We start from the raw sequence: 18,571 nt of genomic DNA on the forward strand, positions 1-18,571 counted from the left end.
TCGACGTGAGGAGGAATCCTCGTGTAGAGTTTTAATCGGCATTTGTGGATGCGTACCCGTACCTTTGACTTCATAGACGCAGCGATCTCCATTTGAACCATTTTGTATTTTATTGAAATTTTCCCAGCTGCCAAAGTTTTCTCAAAGCCATTTCGGAGCCTATTTCCTACCTTTTTATGCTGCTGGTTTTTCTCCGTTGTTCTTCGTTTTCGCAGTTCCGTTGTATGGGCGGCGGATCTCGGGGCACGTGAGTTCGACAGCCATACATTTAGACGAGGCCGTGGCGGTGACACGCTTTATTTTTCGTGGCTAAATCCGAGTTAGCTCCGCTAAGAACGCAATCCTGCACTAATAAAATAGAAGAAAAAAGGAGAGTAGATTTCAAACAAGAGTAAGCGGAGAGATCCTTTATTTCAACATTTATTACCGAAAAGCTGCAAACGTATTTTATTCTACATCATTTGCTTCCTCTACAGGTGTTGCCACAAGACCAACGCGCCATCGCGATATAGCGATACTTCGTTTCCACTAAACAACCAAACACCAGTCACGCTCCCGTCCAACTTTCAGCCGAAGCTACCAGTTCTGCGCGCCAATCGCATATTTTTATTTTATCACGTGATTTCGGTCCGCGCGAACTGGGATCTTTGCCTGAGAAGGCACGTGACACGTTAGAGCCACGAGATTGGCGCGGACAGCTCGTAGATGTTATCTCTAGTCAGAAGGAAGGGTGAATGAAACAACCATTGTGACATAACCTTCGACAAATCCGGTCGGTTTGAATTTCCGCTCCAGCGTTGTATGGCAGGGGCGCGATAGTCGGGTTTCTTCACCAGGGCAAGCTTGAGGCACTCCGCAATAGATGGCGCTTCCAGTCCGTCAAGTTTCAAGACATCGATTTTAGTTTCCATGTCTGCCCAGGCGAGCTTTTAAGATTCGGCGAGATCTTTATTCAGGGAGCTTTTAAGATTCGGCAAGTTCTTTATTCGATCATTTCATTGGTTTCGTTAGCTGTTCGCAGCATGATTCTTTTTACAGGCTGAAGCGTCTTGAGGTGAGAAAACAAGCGAGAAGAGTAGAGGGGAGAACCGGAGGGCTGTTAGGCGAGTGGTGAAACTGTCTCGGAGGAGTTAGAACCTGGGTGAAGAAAGAAGAGATACGACACCAGTTAATGAATATTAGTAGGAAACAAACACGTGGGGTAGGGGTGCGTTAATGTCTTCCTGGTTCCCTAAACCTGGGTTAAAAAAGGACTGAGCTACAAATATTGGCAACCAGAACTCTCAGAAAATTTGTAAGAGTAGAGACGGACAGGAAGAACGGGACACTGACATGTGCCTTCCTTCTGTCCGTGTCTGTTTCACTTACAATTTTCCTGGACGTCATGCAGTAACTAGCACAGCTAAAAGTCTTGCTGAACAGAACCATTTGATAACCGTTACATTTCTGCTCCTTCGTAGAAATCTATTCAATTTGTGTTAATTACGGGTCATAAATCCTGCAGCCTTCACCAAAAATTAGAAAAAGGGCACAGTGACGAGGACGTTGAGTAGACATTTTAATATAGAATGGCGCGGAAAAGGACTTGACTCTTTCTAACGTTACAAAAAAACGCCTCCCCCCCCCCACACACACACACACAAAGTTGCAATTAGACAAATGTTGCGGATTTAGGTTACTTGGTACATATCGATCTTTGGTGGCAATTGCAGTAGTACCACTGCGTAGCAGGGCTCCCGGCGGGTGGCATCTCACTGTCATTTAGTGGCGTGAGCGAACAAATGGCGGTAGTAGAAACCAATGGCATTCTCGTCGGAAGTTTTGCTGTCCGTTTTAATCGAAATAATATTTCTAATATCTACCAAAATAAGACCGTCATACGTATGCTAAAAAAGGCAGTTTTGCCAGAAATGACCAAAGTACTGCCACGTTGTTTTCATACACTTTGGCTCAAATGAACTGATCATGTTTTCCCCCGAAGAAACACCCTGCAGAAAACTCCTTTCCTGCATCATTTTTAAAGAAAACATGAACGCACTCCGATTGGAGGACGGCACACAAGCTCCAGGACACGTTCGGCGGTTCCAGGAAGTTATATTAGCTTTTCATTTTGACGTTTTCAGTTTGCGCTCTTAATAAAATAAGGCAGACAATAAAATAAACCAATATATAGAGATATGTTGTGGAGACCAAATGAATATTTTCGGTGGTTTTTTTTAGAGATATAGTGCTACAAGAAATGCTTTATGCTAGTCGACCTTCCTGCACCAGTCAATACCCGCCTAGAAAAGCAGAGTTTGGTAAAGATAAGTCGCGGGCCGTGTATTTTTTAGTCATGATTAAAGAGAGGCTGAACTAAAAAAACAATGCATGAGTGCACACGGCGTGTAGATCGAAGCAAATCCTAAAGCAAACCAGCACTCTAAGTTATTTTCTAAAAAACTTTCAGGCCACGCCCCGAGATTTGATCCTGGCAATGTGCATTACAGCCGTTGAAACTTCTCTATTGCTTCTTTAAGTAGGGGAAACAAGCAATAAATAGGTGGCCCCAGCGCTTACTTGCAGTGCTAAAAAAAAATGTCGCAATGTTGTTGAAGGTAGTCCGAGCGTACCTCGGTTATGTCGGCCAATATTTACGGTCGGTGTACGTAAATCGGCCACGATAGAAGAAAGGGATAGCGAGTGCGTGATGCAGGAGGAGGGCAGCTCTAGCTGATTGAAAGCTTTGCCATGACTGGGCAGTTTATAATAGTGCGCATCCGCGTATGTTCAGCCGCCATTCAATTTTGTCGTTTCACCTTTTGAGCGGCTCGACACTGGTAAATGTCGAAGAGTTAAAGATAATTTTAGTGCATATATTGGGTTGAGCGGACAGCGCTGCCGGTGGAAGAATTCAGTGTTTATGTGAGTTGCAAAGAGGCGGTGGTCGCAGATTGCATAGGAGGGTGTTTTAAGTTACCTAAAATTTTGTTAAATGTTTTTATTGTTTTTTTTTTTACATCCTAGGCTTGGTATCTAGGTAGAATAGTTCCGATAGCTTTGTTTTTCTCGACTCTAGAGTACACTTACAGGCTCAAGCAATATTATTTTTTTATTGGAGTGCTCGATTAAATTAGCCACTTCTTGTATGATATAACTCGGGTGTTTGAAAGCCTATCTCAGCGGTTATAATAATCACCTGTTGCAATGTTTAGAAAAAGCGGAAAGAAGCGCGAAAACGTTAGCCCATTCTAGATATTGCGACCTCAGAAAGGTGTTTCTTCATAATCTAAACCCTGAGACACGGTTGAGGTTATGATGCGACCTAATTAGCTCGGCTGCATACTTTCGCTCCTTATGTTTATTTAGTTTGTTTTGGACGCGTATTTATCTTTGAAAATAAGCCTATTATGCAAGGTCTTTCACTGGGAATGTCTCTGGCCATAAAATGACGCCTCGAAATAACTTTCTAATCTGTACATCTAATTTCGAAAGTTTAGTTTTCACTGGCCACCTTGCAGACCATTAAGTTAACCACCACACAAGCTTTTTCCATGTTTTTTATTAATCGGAGCCGCGAGAACGTGATATATTCAGACTTTATTTTAGTGTGCTATATCTGACTGAGAGATGCTTTGACTCAAAGGCAAAAACCTAGCGAAATTTGAGTTTTGCTTTCTGTTTGAAGTTTTGACTTCTCCAAACATCTTACACCGCGAACGCCATCCAGGTTTTTTAGAACTTAAGAAGTTACAATTTATTTTAAATAGAAACGAAACAAAGATCCTATTATTGCAGGCTTAATTATATGGAGTTTAAGAAAGTTTGATCTGCTAATTGTCTTCGACTTCGACGGAGAGTGAGGAAGAGGTGATGGGACACAGAGGTTAAAGAAGGCTTGTAACTAAACGCTAGTGAACGCGACAAACCTCCGACCAGTCGTTACGTCATGCCAGGATCTTTCGGCCGCTAGGCGCGTGTCGCTCGTTGTGGACAGCGCGTGCAATTGCGAGCTTTCCAGGTATATTCCACCGCACTGGCACCAGCCATAACGTCTTTTTCTGACCCTTTTGAAAATAGCCGCAGTGCGCGTGCGCAGATTTGATAGGCGTTAAAAATGCGCGAGAACGGAGATTCCCAAAACTCCTGATATGACTTCACGCTGCGGGAAGGAGGGGTTTCAGTGGTACTTTGCAAATTATTTTCTGCAGCATCCGTGCACCAAATTAGAAAAATAATGTCGGTGTTTGTGATCCTGGAGAACCAATGAAGGCGATATGAGTGTTTCCTCTCAAATACACAACCGCTTCAGTGTCCCTTTAAGAACAATGCTCAAAGTGCAGGCGAGCTGGTGCGTAATAATCATCAGGCATAAACTCTGAGACTAGAAAGAAAACTTGATGAACAAAGAAGAAAGTGGACAGAGCGTCTCAAATCTAAGTATTTGAAACACTGCCTGTCCAGTTTCTTCTGTCCCCTTTCTCTGTCTTCGAGTTTCTCTTCACAGTCTTGATCCAACATCATGCATGATAAGGTTAAGAAAAAAAAGGACGAGCTCTTTCTGTCGAGGCCTTCCCTATTTATCTTTTTAGAGAGCGAAGGCTGAAGAGGAAGCGAGTCCCTCCTCGCATTAAATCGCCTTCTTTTCAGCGTCCTCTCTTCGAAAATGGAAAGAGTGAAGGGTTTGGCGAGATAAGCTTGTCCTGCTTTTCTTGACTTGCAACAGTATACCAGCTGTCGCTTTAAAAAAATGGAAAAGCCCGGGTACTCACGGGAGTGGAGAGGAGAGAAAGAGAGAGCCGAGACTCGATGGGCGCCCCCAACCGAAAGTGGGGTCATCAGGCGCCCATGTCCCTGGACAGGAGACCCGAGCGCACTGCTCCGGCCCTGGAACCTGCGTACGCGCCCATATCGGAGCCCAGGGGCGCGCCTCCTCGCAACGTGTACGCGCTGCCCAGGTCCGCCAGAAGGTTGCTGGCAGACTTCTCGAACTCTGCCTTCTCGAACAGCTGAGGCAGGGAGAGTGCCGTAAGGCCATACGGTTAGATTCTCCACGGGGTCCTTCCTCCTCGCAAGCGTCTGGGACAAAACTCGGCTTCATGTGAAGTATTAGGGCTGATCCGCACATTCGCGTTTGAGTGTGCTCCAGTGCGTTGGGTTCCCTCGTAACTGATTACCATCGGAGAACATTGAAGTGCCTAGAATTAAGGGAGGGTCCATCTCAAGCCGTTTGAAATTGAATGACTATAGCCTTCCACGCATATTTGATCCACGTGCGCATGCGCACGTTGTCGTTGTCGATTGGCGAGGAGGGTGGCGGGTGTGCAGAGACAGAGCAAGGCAGAAACGCTTGCGAACGATCGACGCCTTCGACTCCCCCTCGAGGCTTGTATTGCACACCCGGCCCATAAAACACGTGACTTCGGTAGAGCAGTTGGAAAGACTCTAAAGATCTACACACTCTGGCGCAAGAGCGCCATCTAACAGGTAGCCTTGGAAGATTTCTGTTCTTTTTTTAAGTACTGGCTGAAGGCCTTGACGTCTTTTGCGTTACGTCATCTAGGCACAATCTGCGATAAATAGCCGCTTATCATCATAGAAAGAATTATTTCGAGCTCACGAAAAAGAATGATGCGTCCAACATTACAAACATACATACAGGGGTCGCAAGTGTTCCAGGGGTCCCTGTTAGGTGGTACTGCTGTTCCATTGTTTTCTCACGTCGTACGTGGTATACCGACGGAACGCAAGGCACTCATACGCAGCAGTGCGAACCAGTCCTTAGCCGACGGCGAATTAGGATATGTCATGGACTTGCCAATGTGACAGATCACGCTGTTTACCGGGAGAAGATTTATAAACCTTTTCTACACGGGCACCGCCATGTTGAACCGCAAAAATTCCGGTATGCGCGAAAATATCGTTTTTGCTGTCTCATCCCACTGGTAAAGATATTATTCTTGGCTTGCCTTTTTTATATTATTTCACTTACTCCAGATTGTAATGACTTGCATTTTTGTTTTTGCATTCCCCATATTGGATTTTTCAACTACGTGTCTGAGAAAGAGGGTTAAGCCAAAAAGTTCTATACAGGATGGGTTCGACAATCTCTTCAAGATGCCGACAGTATAGCGTGTATCCACTTCTGGGTGAGTTTGGCAACCGTAAAATTGCACGTTACCTCCACCATTTTGTGTTATTGACGCGTTATGAAAACCACGGCCGTATTTTGATAAGGCAGCACTCCATTTTGTGTTGTAGTGAAGCAGGCGTTTTCTAGCGGGACAAAAACGTCGCCCATCGGCCGAACTCTTTCACTTTGAACGACTTTATCTTTACCCTGCCGAGCCCGATGGCGTTGTCAATTAGACCCTTTTCAAAACCCCATTACGGAACATTGGCCGTCGCCATTTCTTGGGCACGAATACGTGTGGTCGAATCCGAGTCCTCACCCAACGATGAAGCGGAACTCGTTCTTGATACGAGCTGAATCTAGATCACGCTGAACACTGACCCAGCTTCACGTCCAAAACATGAGTCAGACAGTGCATGTCGAAGCAATGGCAGACCCGGGAAATTGGTGCTGCAGCTACTAAGTGGCGTGCTGTTTTGTAAATGTCTATTGAAGGAACAAAATATTTCAGATTCAGTACAGTTTCCTAGGGCGTTCAGAGGATATCTATAAAAGAGTGGTATGACCCCCTCAAGCAAAGGTCAATTAAACGTGCGTGTTTCCACAGCGTCAGCTTGGTTCGCCTAGGTATGGTGACAGTGATGTACGCTGTAAATGGGATATTTATTCACTGTATTACCACTACCCGCCTGGGGTAATTTAACCCGCATCACACAGCAGAGCTGCCTGTCTGCTCCCTGGTGTCACGCTTACTCAGATCGAAACGGACAGCGATAGCGATCGAGCCAAAGATTTCTGGGTTCTGCAGAGCTAGGTGCTGCTCCATGTGCTCCGAGCTGCGATGGTCTACCGAAATCGGCCGCCGATTCTCTATTCAGTGAGTGCGACAAAAGTCACTGGATTCTGAGAAAGTAGAGCCAAGTTTCCCGTATGGTCGCCATTTTGGCTCTGGAATTCGGCAGTTTCTTATTGACGCCTCCATTCTTGGCAAACCAATTTATATTCGCTGGGGACGGGTAGCTTTGTGGAGACGGTTCTTGTGTACCAAATATTTTACTATCTAAACACCGGCGAAACAAACGTATATCTTCGTACCGCCACCACATGCCGTATTCGTTCATGGAAGCATTAAAAAATAATGTTCTTGTCTTGAAATACGCAACAAAAACAATATAAATTGTAAGAAATGCCGGAAAATGGGCATGATTGATGAGTTGATTGCATACACAGTGCTTAAGACGTTTATAGTGGCGAGGAACGCATCCAGTGCAATGATGCTCCTTGGCAATCTTGGTGCGACTGGTTTAGAACGACCCTCTCGGAGCTTAGAAAACATGATGGGGTCAAATGCTGATTGCCATGGCAACGGACACCGATCAGCCAATCACCTAGCGAGGTTTTGGTCGTTTGTACGTTAGTATTTGTTTGTGCCCGGGTAGCAGACAGGGAAGGCAATGGCGTTACTTTCCCATGATTTAGTGACTTTAAGCGTCCCCATGACTTAAGTCATGCTCCTGGAGATATCGTCATAGAGTGGCGGGTTAAGAATACGAGAAGGCGATGAACTGTGATACCTAGCTGTAGGAACAACTATCCCAGATATCAGCAATAGCTAAGTGGCATCACGTGAACAGGCATGGAAGCAGTAGTAATTCATCTCTATGACGTCCTGGGTGTGCGTTTCTTTGTGTTTTTGAGTGTTTTGCATCATTATTTTGTTTTTCTTGATGTTCCCTTCGATCTGACATAGACACTAGCCGGATTGGGCCGGTTGTCGAGGCTGCATGCGCTGCATTTCTATCGCTCTCGTACTGATAACTCCGTCATTGTCTTGAAACCCTCGATATTGATCATCTTAGTAACAAATTTGGGATTATGTTTACGTTTCAGATATAAATAAAGCATGACGAATTGCTCCCTTTCCTAAGGCACCAAGAAAGAAAACAAAAATACATGTAATTATTTGGGACTTACTTGAATGTTTCCGAACATATAAAAACTGGCGAATAAATCAGTGTAATTATATTTTTGACCATTTATTTGGGCCACTTTAGCGAAACATCTAATTATGATAATTACAAAAAAAAAAAAAAAGGATCAAGCGTCGTTTGGTGGAAGAGACGGATAAAACAAAGAAACCGTCTTTGCATCTCGTAAGTGGGTTCTATTAACATCCTTTTCGCTGAAACACGAGTATTGAATTCGTCTCATGCTAACCAAAACTGCAGGAAAACTTCTAATATAAGCTCCATCCCCCAGCTTCAAAGGAAGCAGGAACGATCCCCATAGCCGGAAAAATGCCCGTGTCGCGGGAAAACCAAGCATACGCGGATGTAGCCAACCTTAACTTCAGTCCAGGCTGAAGTCCAGACGGACCCTAAAGAGCTTAATGAATAAACGAAATGCGGCAATACTCGTGCCGATTCGCTCTCGCTAAGCTCCTTAAACACCACCATGAGTGGACGGACTACTTAGGGTAATTGGTACTCAAGTAATTCTTCTAGCCCACTGTTCCGGTATAAGTAACGGGTCTGCTTGACTAGCTAATCATAACGTACCGGACATTGGCGACGATGATAACGCTGGCGGGAAGAGGTTGTTGTAAAGGACTTAGTATTCGAAAGAGTTAGGAGAGGGACAAAGCACGGATAGAAAAAAGCGAACGGTTTTCATGGCACCTTGCTCATGCAGGTTTACTTTGCGACATAATTGCGGAGTCGTGGCGGCGCGTTCAAGTATTAAAAAACAGTGTTTGTTTCTTTACGCCTTTTACAGTATTTACTCGAGTAATGGCTGTTCTACTTATTCTTTCACGGAGAGCAGACTTACAGCAAAATTTCAAGTTCTGTATAACAAACGTGTCGAGAACAGGATTCTCCGTTAAAATGCCATCTGCGCAGATGGCAATTTCCCGAAAACACGTCACGTATCCCTGCCCGCACATCGCTGGCTATTTTCTGTCCATCACTTTGATTGGCTAACCGCGTTCTCGACGAAAAAGCGGACCTATTGGCCTTGGTTATAGACAACATGTCTACTGGTCGAGAAAATACGGTAGTTTCTGCCTGTCATACTGTGACGCCGAAGACTTCTGCTTTACACAAAGTCGCCTGTTCCTTCTAGAAACAAAAGGTGCAGCACGTGGGTTAGTTCAAACGCGTCTCGTTTGGAGGGTCTGACAACTTAACCATATTACCACCAGACAGTTTTTTTTTTTGTGTGTGTATCTGTGTAATTGAACTAGTTGGCACTAGACGCCAGTTCTCCGCTTAAAGTTAAGTTATGCCTTCGCTTCGTCTCGCGCTGAATCAACACTACCTAAAAAAAATGAAAGTCCGTACAATATGATTTTGATCTCATCACAGTGAGAAAGAGAACATTGTCAGAGATTCTACAGGAGCGTTACGATAGTGTTCTGTTCAGCTGCGTCTTCTATTCAATCAATGTGCCGAGGGCGCTTTGGCGTCGGGATCTTTTCTGATTGCTTGTACTCGTAATCACCTCAAGGACAGCACTAAAGAAAAGTCCGTCTTCTCGCAGAGTACTACAACTTTACCTCTTTTTGTGACGAATTAAGATATACGTTGGTGCATTTTACATTACCTTATTTGTTATTTTATCAATACGTACACGCTTCAAGCGACTAAGGCATCGTTTCTTTCTCCGACAACCAAATCTGGCAAGAACTACTTCGTACAGCGCACGAATAATGCGCAAAACGTACTTCTTTTTTATTTTTCTTGATGTGACAGCCAACAAAGTTTGAGCCATTCTATTTATATAAATTTATGTAGAAGTGATTTTTTACAGGCTTCGATTATTCTGGGTGGTGTTGACTGGAAGCTCTTGATGGCTCGAACAATGTTTCGGTCTGCTACGGTTTAGAGTGTTTCATTGTCCTTCAACCTCAAGGTGACAACGTCAATGCCAAAAAAAAAGTTAGCATTTTCTTTTTGTTTGCTTCTACTGAGAAAAAAAAGAAAGCGACTGCAGCTTAAAATAAAATGTAAACAGTCGGCTGGAAGAATGTCTGACATGTCATCCCTGAACGTAACTGCGTGTGTGTGAAGACAGCGTCACCTCTAAGCCATTCTCAACGGGAATTCCGGTTCGCACTTGTCTACTGCAATGCATAAAATGATAATATAACTAGTATTTAACAGTGTGCCTTAAGCCACCGCTTCTACCAAAAAACAAAAAAAACAAAACAAAAAAAACAAAAAAACAAAGAGCTTGCACGAACAAAGACACTTTGGAAACGAGTACTCTCGGTATTGACATTGAGGTTCTTTGGAAAATATTTTCCCCCTTTCCCTCAAAAAATACAATATAATGGTATTTATTTAGTCAAAGTGGTTATCAGAATATTAAATCCTGAAAACCAGCAACAGCTCTTCAAATAATGGCAAAATTAAAAAAAAAGAAAACCCTTTTGCCCTTTGAAGCCCTCGTTTTTTTGCTCATTCGTATATATAAATATAATTTTACATAAAAAAATGCCAAGTAGAGGTGCCTAGTCTATATTATGCCGTAATTTCACGGTACAGTATAAGTCGACGAAACAAATCGCGGTTTAATAAATAAATATTAAATTGCATGGGAATTTTACGGTCCATTCAAGGGTTATCAGGTGATTACGCATCCATAACAAACCAGCGGTCTTGTCTGTATCCAGATTAACGTCCCCAGGTAAAAAAAAACAACAACAAAAAAAAAAAAAACCATGGAGTTGTGGAACGATACACAACTTGTATCTGGGAGACGCGCTTCCGGTATATTCAAACAGTTTAGCAAAGATTACCTTTTGTATCTGCGCTCATGAAACGAGGCCGTGATTATTCTCAAACTAGCGCGATCTTGTTCAAGGCTCTTTCAGATCCGAGCACACGAGCGAAACAAGCCACAAAAATCAAACTTCCACAAAAACCGGCTTGTCCGCTAAAAATTCCAAGAAACAAAACGAACGTTTCGCACAGTCGAAAGTTCTAAGGCGGGTTTCGCGAAGATACACTTTGTGGAGAAAACAACTTACGCCACTTCATTGGCTAAGGAAAAACCTGCAAGAGACAGGAAAACAAAAAAAGAAACAAGGCACAAGCGAGGGTGAGAGACGTGTCAAATTAAGAAATAGGGCGCAGCGATCGACTTCGTTGCCGCGGGAGGTTTTCGGAACATGCGGGCAATTTCCGGGCAGTGTCAAAAACGACATCTAATATAAACGCAAACTCTCAGATTCTACCGTTTTCTTTTGGCCTTGCGTGCGAGGCCTAACCTAAACTTAACTGCACAAACACATTCAAACAACACACAAAAAACTAATTTTTGCAAACAAAGTTTGGCAGTCTGTTTACACCATGCTTGTTCCAAATTTAGACTTGCGCCACAGTTAAGGCAGGCCTAAAGTTGTTGGCATTCGCATGAGTAAATATTTAGACCTTGTTCTGGAGTAATAAACGGCGAGGTTGCTCTCCCGCTTTCGATTAACGTACTTATTTAGGTCTAAACAAATTCGCCTAATGTATAATGCATTCATTCTGTTTGCGTCATGCAATAGAGCTTTATTCGTGCCACTTTTTATTTGTTTTAAGGCACGATAAATAAAATTTTTATATCGTCTATTTTACGAAGCGAACTCATCCTACTCACCCTGAGCACCAAAAACACAAAAAATACGATATTCTCTGCTTCTTTTGCCTTATGAAAACGGAACGAACGATTGCGACATACTTTTTTCCAGGCAGATGAAACGTAAAGTATTGTTGCGGTATTTAGTGGCGTCTTTAATAATAAAAAAAAAACGCGATGCATGATCCAACACATCTGGGTTCTAGCCGGTCCCCGATTCTAGATTCGAAGAGAACGTCTTTACAGAGCCGTGTAATCCCATCGCGCATCTTAAGGGGAAAAAACAACCGCCAGTTGTCCATACTACTACAGAAGCCAAAAAACAAAAAAAAAAGTACTTTCTAGTTTAACCATATTTGTCTACGATGCGTTGTTATCAGTTATGTCTATTTCTTTTCTTGATTTACAACCTTGGCTAACTTCATGACCCATAAATAATATTGAATAACTACATCATTAAGTATAGTTATCAACACCTCAAAATCTGTAATGCTTTTTTTGCACATTCTAATGGAGGCAATTAGCTGTTCGTATGCATGCGAAATAAACGGAAGACGACGACGACAGCGACAACGATGATGGCGATGCCCAGGGCTGCTGACGTTCAGACCCCAAACGCAACAGAAGCACACATCTGTTTTTCTGCAATCTTTCTGGCACAACAGTCGCTGTTCTCTCAGAAAAAAAAAAGGTATAGTATTGCACCCTTGGTCCCACATAATACACCCCGAAACTTCAGTTGCACGCTCAGCGCCCCGACGTCGAACCTCTGGTATCACCGTACACGAGCGGCTTGATAACCAAGTGGTTCAACTTATTAGCATAGAAAATGCACATGCTAATGACTACAATAAGTAATGAAGTCGCACTTCGAAACATTGTTGGAGTTTTAAAGCATTTAGTGAGTCGGCGTTTCGGCCTGAGACAGGACAAAATATATAATTGGGGTTTCTTGGCCTTTCTGCACAATCTCGGCGGGATTTTTATGTAGTCTTTGATATGTATTTAGCTATTTTATATTTTGTATCGCGCCGTTATCAAGCTTCTCGTAAAAGTTTGGGCAGTAATTTTGACGTCAGTGCGCTGTACGGGGAACTGAATTTTTGGAGTTTATGATATGGCACAACAAAAAGTGTAAGACCGCAACCTTTAGTGTTGAGATTGTACGAACCGGTCACACCAATCAAACTACGTCAAAAGCGCAACGTCAGAGTGTTCGCCACGTTTCTATACTTTTTTTTATCGTGGCTGACACAATCATGTGCAGCCAAGGCCAATCGACTTGCGTTTTTGGCGCTCTTGGATGGCTACTATTAGCTCGTAGCGTTGGCAGCGTCTGGACGTGAGCTGGAACGAAGTGCATTGCCAGTGAACAGTTTAATAAACGCGGAGCGTGGTGACTGCCGAGGGTCTCATTAGTGCTCCGCAGCCAATGAGAGTGAGGCATTCGCCGACAGAACCCGAAGAGCCAATCCCGAAGTGAAAAGTGTGAACAGTTTAGCTCCTGCGTCTGATGACCACAACAAACAGCGCAACAACCGCACACATTCAGGAGCGTCGTTATTGTGCCGGGTCTCAAAATGTAACTAAAACAAAAACACATGGAAGGCCACAAGTATAGTTGCAGCGTTCGGACTGATGGAGCAGACGTACGCCTCTGAGGATGTCTCTGATGTGGTCCTTCTGGAGGTCGTCGCTCCTGGTGGGCAGGTAGCGGGCGTCCACCACCAGAAGCATCAGCGTGGACATCAGCGCCAGTGCCAGCAATCTTGTCTGAGACACTGGACGAGGGAGAAAATGGCGCTGGTCAATACCACGGAAGGAGTAGGGCAACACTTGCGGAAACACTGTACTCCCAAAATTACTTTATTTTTTTCTGTAGTATTTGGATGTTAAACATGCAGCATAAAATAAACTTTCACAAAAAAAAAAAATAGAGCGTTGCGTTTTAGTCATTAGATACATTTTAAGTTATGAGCGATTTTGATGTTTCGGCACGTCGACCCCAAAATAGAAGAACGCTTTGCAGTCTCTCTTAGGGACATATTAGGGAGTTTTAGTAGACCGTGTTTCCCCCTTCGCTGGCCCTCCACTACGAAGAAACCGCCACTGCGCCTGCTCGCCGATGGCCTTGGCTGTAGAGTTCCGGGTAGCGGAGGGGCTTAACGGAGGGGGAAACACGGAGCACTAAAACTCGCTTTTATTCCTAAATGTTCTTTAGGTGCCTGGATTGCAGACTTATGTCATACGAAAAACTTTTTTTGTAAAAAAAGAATAGCACGATAGTTACGTTTTGAGACTAAAAAAAAAGATTTCTTTGGAGACAAAAACTCACCTCTCAATATGGCGCGCGACCTGAGATTTTTTTGCTATTGACGCAACTACGATTACTCCAGTGCCTGCCAATGTAACTTATTTTATTTTATTTTTACGGGGATCCGTAAGGGTGCCAGTTCACCGCTCGACCGCTAGGTCTGCGGCAAACACTGGCTTTTCAAAACGTCGAGTCGCACTTCGTTGAGGGTAGCTGACCCTGGTTGGAAAGGTTGCCAGCATGCGAGTTACCATTTTTTTGTATACGAATAAAACGTGAACCCCGATATGCCTATCTGACACGATAAATAGATTTTGTAGTCCGGTCGGGGCAAAGTCTTGTGATTATAAATATATCATTTAAGGAAAATTAGTTTGGCAGCTGAAACATGTTCAACAGTGTCTAACTTTAATCTTTTTCCTGTTTACGACTGCGATTGCCTATTTTATCCTTGCCGAAAATACCAGCGCTGACAAAGCAATGCAAACACGCTGGACCACATACAAGAGCGTAACATCGATTCATTAGCTGGGAACACAATCAGAAAGCACCACCACAAAGGGCAACATACAGCAGGTCCCTGGCTCATTTTGGTAGCCGAGGCACGACCAACTGTGCCTAATTTCAATCTTTTACCTGTTTGCAGGTGAGAACTTCTGTTTGCGCAAACATTTTTTTTGGTGTTATAATTGTGCCTCGTTGCCAAACAGGGAATTCACCTGCCATTTTGTTTAATCTTGTCACTCTTGTGTGTGTGTGTTTGCTTGCCTGTCTTGACCAAAGATGATAAGAGCAAAAAGACTATATGATGGCTATGGAAGACTTACGCCGCAAAATAGTGACACGTATAATGAGGTTAAAACAATCCCAGCCGAACTAAAAAAACCTAAAAAGAGGGTGAAGCAATTCACAGACGCTGGCCAGCTCCGAACAAAGCACAAGTCACTGATGATCAAATTGGGCAACTAGAGCTGTTTCAAAGGACTGACAACCTGGGGGTAAAAGGGGTGCCCCCAGAAGGCGATCCCTGCGAGACAGTTAAGACGCTATGTGAAGTTTTGGGAAAACCCACCCTAGACAAAGACATCGCTGTCTGCCATCGAGTCTCTACTCTTAGAGACGCCGAAACCATTGCCAATGTACGCTTCGTTCATCGAACAACACAAAATGCGGTTCTGGCAACGGCCCAAAATGCTATGATTCATACTACAGTGCTCGGGTTTCCAGGCGGAAAACGCCCAGTGTACGTAAACGAGCACCGAACTCTGCAGAAAAAAAAAATATTGATCTCCGCTAGTATTGGCCAACAAGCTTCTGGATGAAAATACGTGAGGTTAACTGGTGAGAGGGTTTACGAACCGGGATGGCAACAGTGATACTATTAAAACTGACGGCCAAGAGGATGCGTAAAAATGACTGCGTAAAATGATAGCCAACAGATAATCGCGTGGAAAAGTTTCTTTTACAATGATTCAAAACACCCTTAATCATTAAAAAGACTTGTACCTACGTTTCAACACCTTTTATAAAAATACAAAACCAGTTTCTCAGCACCTCACATGAACATGCGCGGGATGGACAGCAAGGGAGATATGTTCGAACTGTTTTTAACTTCTTTAAGATATAGCTTTGATGCTCTTTTTTTAACGGAAATGTGACTAGCTGCCAACGGCCAGTTACCGAATATTTTGGGTTACAAAGAAGCGGGCACGATTCGGAGCATAAAGAGAGCGGGTGGTATAGCGAGTTTTGTAAAAGAATGTCATTTGAACATTGAGCCAGACGGATATTCAGTTCTGAATACAGGTACCGAATGTATGCTAGCAAACACAAGAAATGTAATTATTGCTGTGCGTATGCCGACCATCAGCGGGGAACGTGTTTTCATTTCTTGGCTTTTTTGATGACGCTAGCTTTCCTAGGGGATTTCCATCTGCCCTTCCTTACCCTTGGCGATGTAAACATTAATACTACATCTGAGGAGTCAGCGGCGAGGCGGTTTCACAACATGCTACGTTCTTACAACCGTATGAACAACATAACACTGCAAACTAGACTAACCACGACAAGTGCAACGTCGCTTGATGCTTGTGTTACAATATAAACTCTGATAGTATGCCAGGCGTAATAACGCAAGTTATCAGTAATCAAATGCCAATTTTATGTTTGACATATATCAAAAATGCTGATAAAAGTCGCAATAAAGAAAGCAAGGTGTACAGGAAAACAAATAATGAATCAGTGAAAAAGTTTAGTAAATTTTTACACAAACGAACTAGAACGACGTTTTTGAAGATAAAAACAACTTAAATCTTACCTCCTAGTGTATTTTCCTCGATTCCTCAACTAATATACGAGGCTGAATTTCCGCTAGTTGTATCCAATGTCAGAAATAAAAAGATAAGAAAACTGTGAATAAATCTTACCTTAATAAAATTAATTAAGCAAGAATATCGGATTATCATACTTTTATTAAATGTCGTGACCCAAATTCTCTACTTAAATTCAAGACAATAAGAAATGACTTGAATACCCATCTTGAAAGGGGAAAACGAGAATATCATCTGCAAAAGTTTGCAAATGTTTACAATTACCGAAGGAAGGTGTGGGAAACCATTAACAGTGTAACCAGTAGAGAAAATACCTTGAGGCCATCAGTCTAGGAAAACGAAAGCCGGACTGGCCAGAAGCTTGTAGAGGCAATTAACACCTGCTTTATAAAGGTAGGGGCATACACAGAACCAAAAAAAGGTGACGGAATCCAGAGCTAAGCACCTTCAAACATCGCCATTATGTTATTTCCAACGACTGTACGAAGTTGATAAAATAATCAGAAACGTAAAATAATAACGCTGCATCTGGTTTTGACGGGATGGAATCTCTTCCAGTCAAGTATGCATCGTCCACGCTAAGCTTCATTATTTCGCATTTAACGAACCAGATGTTTATTCCTGACCATCTCAAAATTGCCAGTGTAAGTCCGATTCACAAAAGCGGGGACACGGCAATTCTGAAAACTACAGGCCAATAACAGTTTTATCAATTTTTGTCCAAACTAGCGGATCTTGCACTTGGCAACCGGCTATACTCTGTTTCACCTTACCATGTACCGCAGAAAAGGCTACAAGCGCGAGCCCCTTGCTGTAGGGCACATCTCGGCAGCACAAGCTCTCGTGCAGCAGGAGCAGCTACCAACGCTATGAGCTCGCGCTTCAGCCTTCGCTGCGGTACAACATAAGGCGAAACGGAGTACAGAAAACTATTTCTCAAAACATGCTACATTAACCAAAACAGTGGTTTGTTTAAAAAAAATAAAATAGGTCCACTGCGCAAGTTTTGTTTTTCATATGAAGGATAAAATAAAAGATATTATAGGAAACAAGTTATATCCACTGGAAACATTTATAGACCTTGAAAAGGCATTTGATACAGTACAATATACTGTTTTATTGGGAAAACGCGAGCGCTAAGGTATACGTGGGACCGTCTTGCAACTAACTACTATACTGCGTTTTGAAATAAACTACTAATCAAACATGGCGTCCCCCAAGGCTCCAGTATGGGCCCGTCATTGACGCTAGTTTACATAAATAAAATAGTCAATATTCTAAATTCGCCAGACACAGCGATGTTTGCGCATGACACGAATGAATTCTTAGTGGAACTGATTAAAAAGTTCTCAAAGATATGGACCAAAGTTATATTGAAAATTTGCCTGAGTTGCTGGGAAAAAAATGAACTGCATATCAGTCCTTCTAAATCCAAATATGTTATATCCAGACCAGAAAACAATCGTGACAATAACATGACTGCAATTAAATTCAGCGGTACCAGCTTAGAACAAGTAACACAACAAAAAAATTCGGTGTTTGTTTCCACGACGAATTTACGTGTAACACGCACATGACACATCTCAAAACAGAACTATCAAGAGCAATTAGATGCATCTACAAAATTACAAATATAATACCGCTTCGGTTGAAAAGGTGAATTTATCATTCGATATCTTTTTCCAAGGTTTAATATGACATTTTGTTCTGGGTACTACGAGAATCGTAGGTTAATATCAACTATAGGCCTGCAATATAGAGTGTTTCGTATGTATACGCAGACTACCATAGAGACCTGTAGTACTTTCAGCTCTATAAAACACTTACAAAAATGCAAGAAGGAAGTGCTTACTGTCTAAAAAATAAATGGCAGACGCCTCGCATTAGACCTCTGTATGGTAAACAAAAAGAACTAGACTATCAACTAACCGATATTTTTAACATTTTGGATGATGAATGTAGCCATCTGAATTTTTTGTCATATATAAAGATATATAAATTTGCACTTATAAATAATAACATTTGTTTCATATTTAGCGTGTCGTGATTTTTACTCTTATCCGCTTATTCGTACCTGCAACAGTGACAAAACTTTTATACTGCTATTCTAAAAATGAACCTTCCGGGAGGTGTTATCGCTCGTTAACCTTTTGTTTTGAGCCTGTAGATGCGTACTAGTGTCTTCGATTT

At 42.8% G+C, this 18,571-nt stretch overlaps 1 long non-coding RNA gene across 1 annotated transcript in view; it reads right to left on the reverse strand.

Moving 5' to 3' along the window:
- Positions 1 to 393: 393 nt before the first annotated feature.
- Positions 394 to 18,571, reverse strand: part of LOC8053660 — a 79,386-nt gene continuing 61,208 nt past the window's right edge. The window contains exons 2-4 of the long non-coding RNA XR_005716458.2: positions 13,391 to 13,518; positions 4,752 to 4,988; positions 394 to 1,137 (exon numbers count right to left, since the gene is read on the reverse strand). This is a non-coding gene — a long non-coding RNA (uncharacterized LOC8053660). The remainder of the gene's footprint in view (positions 1,138 to 4,751; positions 4,989 to 13,390; positions 13,519 to 18,571) is intronic.

The sequence above is a fragment of the Ixodes scapularis genome, unplaced genomic scaffold (assembly GCF_016920785.2).
Source record: "Ixodes scapularis isolate PalLabHiFi unplaced genomic scaffold, ASM1692078v2 PGA_scaffold44__24_contigs__length_19508400, whole genome shotgun sequence".
NCBI lineage: Eukaryota > Metazoa > Arthropoda > Arachnida > Ixodida > Ixodidae > Ixodes > Ixodes scapularis.